We start from the raw sequence: 9,019 nt of genomic DNA on the forward strand, positions 1-9,019 counted from the left end.
AATATTAGTCGTTGGATATGCCCATCCAACGGTCAAGATATGGCAAATCTGAGCAATATCATCCGTTGGATATAGTTTTTAACTCATAGGATATTGCCACGTGGCCTTCTAATTGAAAACCCAAGTCTACCATCTCATGTGTTCTAGAAGTATCTATCCACATGCTTATCTGATACTCTAATAAAAAGAGGCTAGAACAATCTAGATTCTAGAGAGGTAAGAACCAAGTTGGATCTTGCCCAATATGACTCTAGAAAAGGAAATACATATTCAAATGTATTTTTTTCATGCTTTTTATATATATTTAAATGACGTGCAAAGCACGTACAATTTACTAGTACTGATAGCATGTGAACCCTTACTTAACTTGATGAGTAACTACCTTATATGTGTTGCAGGGAAACAATGGGAAGCACTGAGGTTTACAAGATGGTACTAACTATTATACCTTGCCCTTTTTATTCCTTTGCCCCATTTCCCATATAGAGAAGATATTTATGCACATCCTTGTTTTTAGGCCTTTCCAAAGCAGTTCACTGATGATTACCTCGCAAACCACCTCTATGGCCTGGAGGCGAGGAAAGTTTTCATACAACACCCATGGTTCAATATTGAAGTGTTCCTGAAGAGGATGAAGGATGGACGGTTAATCATCCATAGGCACTGGCCTAAAGTTGCAAAGACCTTCAACATGAATGAAGGCTCAATATTTTCCTTCCGCTTCAGCAGTTTTTCAGATGAGATGCATTTGTCTATGTACCGTCTATGAAGCTAATTTCGAAAGGTTCTAGATGTTACATGTGAAACTTGGTGTTGGTGCAGTTGTGTAATGGGGTAGCTGAGTGCTGAAGCTATATCATGTTGTTACTCAGATGTATTTCAATTATGAAATCCCGCTTCCTTAATATAGAAATGGAATATATTATGTGCTTAATATGAATGTCAATTAGATTAATAAATGTATTATTAATATTAGGGCAATTAGCCTGCTAATTGGTCAATTAGCCTGCTAATTGGGTTTTCCAATTGCAAACGGTTATTGAGAAAACACCATGGGCGATGACCATAGGCAACGCACACAGTTTCTAGGAGTAAACCGTGTTGCATCAATGAACAATCACACACGACATTCTCTTGAAAACTATTTGCGTTACGCCACCTTGCGCAAACGTTTTCCTTCGAGTGACTATGTGGGATGTATATACGAACAGAAACGTTTAGCATTGACAGACTGTGTGGGATGTACTTACGACCGGAAACGATTTCACCTGTATAATTGTATTTTTTAGCACTAGTGTACGTATAACCGTATTTGGTGGCTCGCCGGTTGCACACGGCCTCATTTTGTCGAGTGTGTGTGCCAAGAGGGCATATCCCCGACGGTTTCTGGGTCGTGTGGGAAGGATCCCCCTATCACAGTCACTCACTAGGTGACGGTTCCGAACGCCGTCGCGGAAGGGGATTAAAAACCGTTTGTATAGCACCTCGTTGTACCAGTGTACATGTACATGCAATAGCTAACCATAACGGTTTAAAAAAATCATATTTGTGTACTTGTGTGTGAGTTAATTCCATGTGCAATAAATTAGAAGGAATTTTCAGACATATTGGTCTCACGGCATGGACACATGCATGGAGTGCCATGGCATTTTAATTCCAAAAAGTTAGAAAATGATCAGAAAAACATGAAACCTTGCATGATGTAATGTCATGCCACCAAGGTGATTTAGTAAAAAAATGGCCTGTTTGATGAAAGTTTGGACACACACCCCTCACAAGCCAGAGCAACTGACTAGAAGGTTCATGGTTCCGAGAGGGAACAATGCATGTTTGATGACGAATGGGAGATAACTTACTCTTACGGCCTTCAAATTTTTTTCTACGTGTAACGTGCACTAATACAACTGTCATTGCAAAATTTGGAAAATTTCAAGGGTCATTTGACCTTTTGAAGACATTTAAGTGATTTTCTAACCATTTAATGACTGTAATTCAAATTAGAACTACCACTACTGCATGTTGCTGCTAACTCGACACTACAATCAGAGACCCTTCGACGAAACTATGTGTGATGCAATAATCGCAAACGGTGGTGTAAAAAACCGTCAAAAGGGTGCAAAACGTTTGCGATGACGGATGCATCAAACACAGTTCAACTTTTTGTTGCGTGTGTGAAGCAGGGCATACGGTTGATCCAGACGAACTGTTTGCGATTAGAGAGAACAACAGAAACGGGGAGACATATCAATGTGTGTGCAATATACGGCATACAGTTCGCTCCGATGAACTGTTTGCTATTAGGGAAGGAAACCGAAACAGTCAGCCAGATCAAGGTGTGTGTGATATACGGCATACGGTTTAGCCGAATGAAATGTTTTTGATTAGGGAAGAGAACATAAACGGTTCAACTCAACAAGATGTGTGCGATATGCGGCAAAAAGGCCCAGAGGTTAATTTGACATACATGACTTATAAGTTTTATAGAAATCATATCATTTTTTTGGAAAACATTTAGTTGCGTTGAATGTATAAAGTGCTCCGTCCTATTAGTTGAATTAACCTCAAGGTCCATGTTTTGGAAACATGTCGTAAAGTAACGGGATAGACCTTCATTCAAGCCAATCAACATGTGTTCAAAAAAATTATCAAAAAGTAACGAAATAGACCTTCTTCAAGCCAATCAACATGTGTACAAAAAAAAATGTAGGATCCCTCTTTGCAAGGAACTTTTCCTCGGCAAGGAACTGCTTCATAGTTTGGATGGAGCTCTCCACCGTGACCAGATCGTTCGCGTACACCACCGAGAGGGCCTTCCCCCTCACGTGGGTGTCCACTACATGATGCATGGTGAACTGCCAACCGTTGTCATCGCCGGCCATTGGGAGCGCCATTGGAGCCACGGGGATCGCCATTTGACCTTTTGAAGACATTTAAGTGATTTTCTAGCCATTTAATGACCGTAATTCAAATTTGAACTACATCTACATACAACGGATAACCATAATGGTTTGAAAAATCATATTTGTGTACTTGTTTGCGAGTTAATTCCATGTGCAGTAAATGAGATGGAATTTCAAACATATTGGTCTCACGGCATGGACACATGCATGGAGTGCCATGGCATTTTAATTCCAAAAAATTAAAAAATGATCAGAAAAACATGACACCTTGCTTGATGTAATGTCATGCCACCAAGTTGATGTGGTAAAAAATTGGCCTGTTTGACGAAAGTTTGGACACACACCCCTCACAAACCAGAGCAACTTACTAGAAGGCTCGTGGTTCCGAGAGGGAACAGTGCATGTTCGATGACGAACGGGAGATAGCTTCCTCTTACGGCCTTGAAATTTTTTCTATGTGTAACATGCACTAATACATCTGTTATGTTCCAGGGGTCATTTGACCTTTTGAAGACATTTAAGTGATTTTCTAGCCATTTAATGACCGTAATTCAAATTTAAACTACATCTACATGCAATGGATAACCATAATGGTTTGAAAAATCATATTTGTGTACTTGTGTGCGAGTTAAAAAAATCATCAAATGATGTAAATATCTTGTGTTTAAAAAAGAAAATGTAAAATCTGCCAAGACAACCGGCCCCACAAAATTGGCACTCTATTTCGCGCCTGGAGGTTTGGAAGTTGAGTGGCGGGCGTTATTAATCAGACACGGTTCTGCATAGGGAACCGTCAGCTATTATGTTCACACACGGATTTTGCTGCGGGAATCGTGTGTAGTTCACACTACAGTACTCGTAAATTCCAGCGACCAGCGTGTGTACTGTTCCCGTCAATCTAGATTCCGGCCGCCAATAAATACTACCTTTCTCATGCCATCCCGCCTGTATTCTCATCAAGATCCTCCCCTTGCTCGCCCTCTCTCTCTCTCTCTCTCAAATCTCTGCCATGGCACCGCCGGTCTGCCCATGCGCCGACGAGGAGTCACCGCCCCCCGAGGACGCTCACTCGAAGAGCAACGACAAGGACACCTACGCGCCGCCGAATGAGGTTGCGCCGGACACCCCAACTTTTGATTGGTTTTGGGGCTAGTATGATCTTTGTCTTTGGAAGTCGCTGTCACCGGCTGAGAAAGCCAAGAAAGTGGCTTTCAAGAAGGAGATGGAGGAGGAGGATGCCAGGTACCAGGCGGCCTGTGAAGCCCGTGATGTTGCCTGGGAAAAGGAGGCAGCAGAGCTTTGGGGGCGGGCGCGTCGCCGTGTGGAGGAGGTGTACGAAGACGGGTACTTTGCAAGGAAGGCCAAAGCCACTAGGAACCTCGTCGCTGTGTGGAGCTGGGCCGATAAGCTCCAGTGTGCTACCGACGAGGAGCTCTGGTGGGCGCCCAACAAAATGGCAAGATCGTTCGCACTCGTCCGCCTGCAAGAGGCAGATCGGTACGTCAAGCGCTGCGAGGCGAAGGAGGCGGAGTACTGTCTCCGCGCTGGGAAGACGCCGCGCACTAGAGAGCTGCTAGCGAGGGGTTGCCGGAATACTGGCCCCAGGAGGGATTATTAGTTTTAGTATTGTTCGTTTTCCATTTTATGCATTGTACCTAATAGTTAAGTATCATCACGTATATGTGATGATATTATATATTCTGTGATGAACTAATGAACAATTAATATTATATATATTATGAATTCCATTTTCTATCTGTTTTTGTATACTAATTTGAATCTATCTTTTATCATCCACATATACAGAATGGAAAGCATATAAACACACATTGAAACAGAACATATAAGAACGGAAAACATAGTACACACATTGAAACAGAGCAATAAACAGAGCAATACTATGATTTCTGTGAATACATAGCTATCCATGTCAAAACGACTCAACAAAATAAAACACGTCCATGAGACCATGACCAACAGCCCTTGCCTACGATAGCTCTTGGCTCTGCCTGAACTCGTACAGGCGTTCGTCCAAGCGGTCGACATGCTCGTGGTACATCTGGAGCGCGATCTCGAGCTCCAAGTTGGCTATTTCATCAGAGATCACCACCTCGAGGGTGCGATGGCCATGTTCTTCTACTGCGCCTAGGTGGACACCTGGGCCAAGGAGGCAGTCGAGCCAACCGACCAGCGTGTTGGCATCGAGCGGGCCACGGACAAGGCGAAAGGCGCGACCCCTGCGAATGTTGCGGCGGGCATCCGGTGCAAGTACGGCGCGGCCGGCCTCTGGTGCAAGTATGGCGCAGAGGGCCTGTGCCCACTCTTGGCGAGGAATGGGGGTACTGACGGGACGTGTACCCAGCTGCGATGCCCTGTCGACAGCAGGCAAGCACCGACGGATCCGCTCTTGCTGTGCGGCGTGCCGCGCCTCTCGCTCTGCGGCGCTCCAACAGTATCGCCGTGCGGCGAGCCACAGCCTATCGGCACGGACGCGCCTAGCTTGCTCTGCGGCGCGCCATCGATCATGTTATGCGGTGAGCTGCAGCCTCTCGGCGCTGACATGCCTATCTTGATCTGCGGCGCTGAAGCGCCATGCTCCAAGGGTCTGCTCAACCCTGGCGATGACGCGCATCACGGCATCGTCAATCGCATTGTCGGGGAGCGCTGCGGTCTCGACGGGCCATGGCGCCGTCTGGTTTTCCTTGTCGATGAGGTTGATGGCAAAGGCGGCGCTTTGGTGGGTTGGCATGCTTGGAAAAGGTGGATATGCTACAGGCTGCGCTTGTTGCCTCCGTGCGTCGCGCCACGCCTAGGTTTATGCGCAATATCGCTGGGTGGCGGGAAATGGTGACGTGTTCATAAAACCCATCAAATAATGGAAACTTAGCATATAAGGAACATCGAGCTAGCACAAGAAGTAGATGATGATGAGATGAACATGGACCACACTACGGAACCCGTCGGTGATGAATTCATCAATCGCAAATGGTTGTACACTAGCAAGCGTTTGCCCACAACACACACGGCTTACTCCATCACAAATAGGTCAGATAGATCAACTGTATGCCATGTATACACATTGTCAAAAAGTAATGCGGTAGACCTTCCTTAACATGTGTTAAAAATAAATAAAAATAAAAAACAAGGACCTCGAGGTTAAATTAACTCATGGATGGGTCATATTAGTCACTTAATTTGACAAATATGACCCATCCTATCAGTTAATTTAACATCGACACAACTTCCCATCCAGTCACCCATCTAATGCCTGCTCCAGCCTGAGCACACTTAACTTCAGAGTTCTATTACATGAGCTACTGGTGGAACAGCTAGTCCTTGTTGATATAAGATGCCTCTTTGCATCCTTATGGCGTATCCGGATGACCGCCCATCCCCCAATTGACAATAGATGTTGTGTAGATAGAGCATATCACATACGTCTTATTAGAAGCAATCGTCTGTGTTATTATCGGTCTTCGCACATATTTCTGATTACAGACATGTTGGCTGCGTATCACACACATCTTGTTATATTGAACCATTTCTGTTCTCCTTCTTAACGCAAACAATTCATCCGAGTGAACCGCATGCCGTATATCGCACACACCTTGATCTGGCTGACTATTTCTTTTGTGTTGCCTAATCACAAATAGTTCATCTGAATGAAGCGTATTCTGTATATCGCACACACCTTCATCTGGCAGCCCGTTTCTTTTGTTCCTCCTTATCACAAATGGTTAATTTAACTGAACCGTATGCTCTGCATCACACACGGAACCAAAATCTGAACCGTGTTTGATGCATCCTTCATTGCAAACGTTTTGGACCTTTTTAACGGGTTTTTTACACCACTGTTTGCGATTATTGCATCGCACACAGTTTCGTCGAAGGGTCTTTGATCGTAGTGTCGCGTTAGCAGCATCCTGCAATAGTGTTTATTATTGCCTCTAGGGCATATTTCCTTCAATTCCCTTTCGCCTTGGGCCTGGTGGGCCCCTGTCTAGTTGAGAGGCTAGGCTCCTATGGATGATCCACCCTCGGTGTATTGCATCATCAATAGCCTTGATGCTTGTACTTGTCAACCTCCAACGACATTGTAGAGCACTCGGGCCCAGGAACCCTGACCACCATATCAATTACTTACGCATTCCCATCATCCACCATCTCCTCCTAGTCGTTGTCCTCCAGAACGATGGTGGTTGGCGCCATTGTGATGCCCACCTTGTCAGCAAGAGCTGCGGCATACATGTACTTGGCCCATATAGCTCCCTGACCTAGATCGACCGACTCCTCGCCCACAATGGTATGTCCACTTACAATGCGCCTTTGACTCGGTCAGGTAAAAGCGTCTTCATCTCTGTCTTTCCACCGCCTATGAGAGCACAACTTGTGCCTCTTTGATCATGTCGTCCACATTCTTGAACCGACATCACACATCAATAGACTACACAAACTTCATGTGGTCGCCGTGTGAGCACCCAAGGATCAGTGTTGTCCATCTAGGGCTGGTGGGGAAAGGGGTCATGGCGGTGGAGCGATAGCGAGACATAGAGTAAGACATGGAAGAGCGAATGGTAGGAGGTAGAGAGAGAGAGAGAGAGAGAGCTGCTGAGAAGCTCATTGACCCTGTTTTTGTTTACTACATTTTGACATCTATTGATCTTGTTCAATGCAGTGATCTACTGAGAAGCTGCTTCGGTCAACTCTTAGAAGGGCAAGGAGGTGGTGGAGGTCAGCAGCGCCCCCACGGGGTGTTGAACTACAACCATTTCCATGAGGACTCATGCCCAAATCACTTCTACAAGATCATTCTTGCACCTAGTTTGGAGTGCCTGCCATGCCCACTAGCTTCATCGAGCACGTGACCACCGTCTTGTCAGAAGTTGCCTTGGACCTTTAAGTTATTATCTTTTCTATTGTGTGTTAGTTTACTTTAACGTTGGACCGTTAGTTCAAGACTTTGTCGTGTATGACTACGGCCTAAGACTTTTGCATATGACTATCTTGAGTGCCTATGACTATGTTGTGCATAAGGCCGAGTGTTCGTAACCTCGTCACTCCAATAAGAGATTTTACCAGACCGCATGTCTTGTGAGATTAAGCTTCTTATGTCTCAGTGAAGCTCTTGTATTACTCACATAGAGCGGTCTCAAAATTATGTAAGCCATGCATTGGCAGCTTTTGGTAGGCCACAGATCGAACTATGGCGTGGTTAGGTTCAGGCCTGGATGAGATTATTAAACTCTATGAAACTAGTTGTAGCATTGCTACATGAGTAATATAAGTGCTTTTCCGCCAAAAAAGAAAACACTTTTTTTGCGGTTGAAAAATGTATTACTCAAATGGTAGAATCGCCACAGTCTGCAATACAAAGATCGAGTACCTCTGACAGGCCAGAGTTTAACCAAACTATAGTTCTACTTTTTGTCCTAGCAAATTTCGCCAAGAAATCATTGACAAAATTCTGGTCCCGAGAAATATGTGACACAAAGGTCGTCCGAAGACTCAACAGAAGTTTGATCTCCCGCACCAAGGAACAAAGATGGATCTATCCCTATCCTCTTCATTGAGCATATTAACTGCTACTAAAGAGTTCATCTCCACATGAATAGGAAGCTCCGTTCTCTGAATGGCAATCGACAACCCCTCCATGCACGCACAAAGCTCTGACTCAAGAGCATTCCTGGAGGAGAATAGCTCTCTACAAGATGAGAAAATGATTTTAGCATTACTATCCCGAAGAACCATACTGGCGCCGGCTCGACCATCAGACCAAGAACCGTCTATATTCAGTTTTCTCCATCCCTCCTTCGGCTTAGACCATTTCATTGTTGCCCCTGTGCCGATTGTCGCATGCTAGGTATTGACGGAATCTTCGTAAGAAATCACCTGTTTACCTTTTGCTGGATCACATTCAGAATTTTGCAGCACCAACAGAGAGTCTAAATAGCTCATTAAAAGCCTCCTTGAAACATCCATAGGCGCTGGTTCTTTCTGATGTGCTAATTCATTCTGGTTGTGCCATACCCTCCATAAGGTCATAACAGCATGCATCTCTGAATATTAGATAGTGGGTGTAAAGCTTCAAGTAGCCATTCCGTTCCTGTGTTGCTTACTTC

The sequence above is a fragment of the Triticum aestivum genome, chromosome 2B (assembly GCF_018294505.1).
Source record: "Triticum aestivum cultivar Chinese Spring chromosome 2B, IWGSC CS RefSeq v2.1, whole genome shotgun sequence".
NCBI lineage: Eukaryota > Viridiplantae > Streptophyta > Magnoliopsida > Poales > Poaceae > Triticum > Triticum aestivum.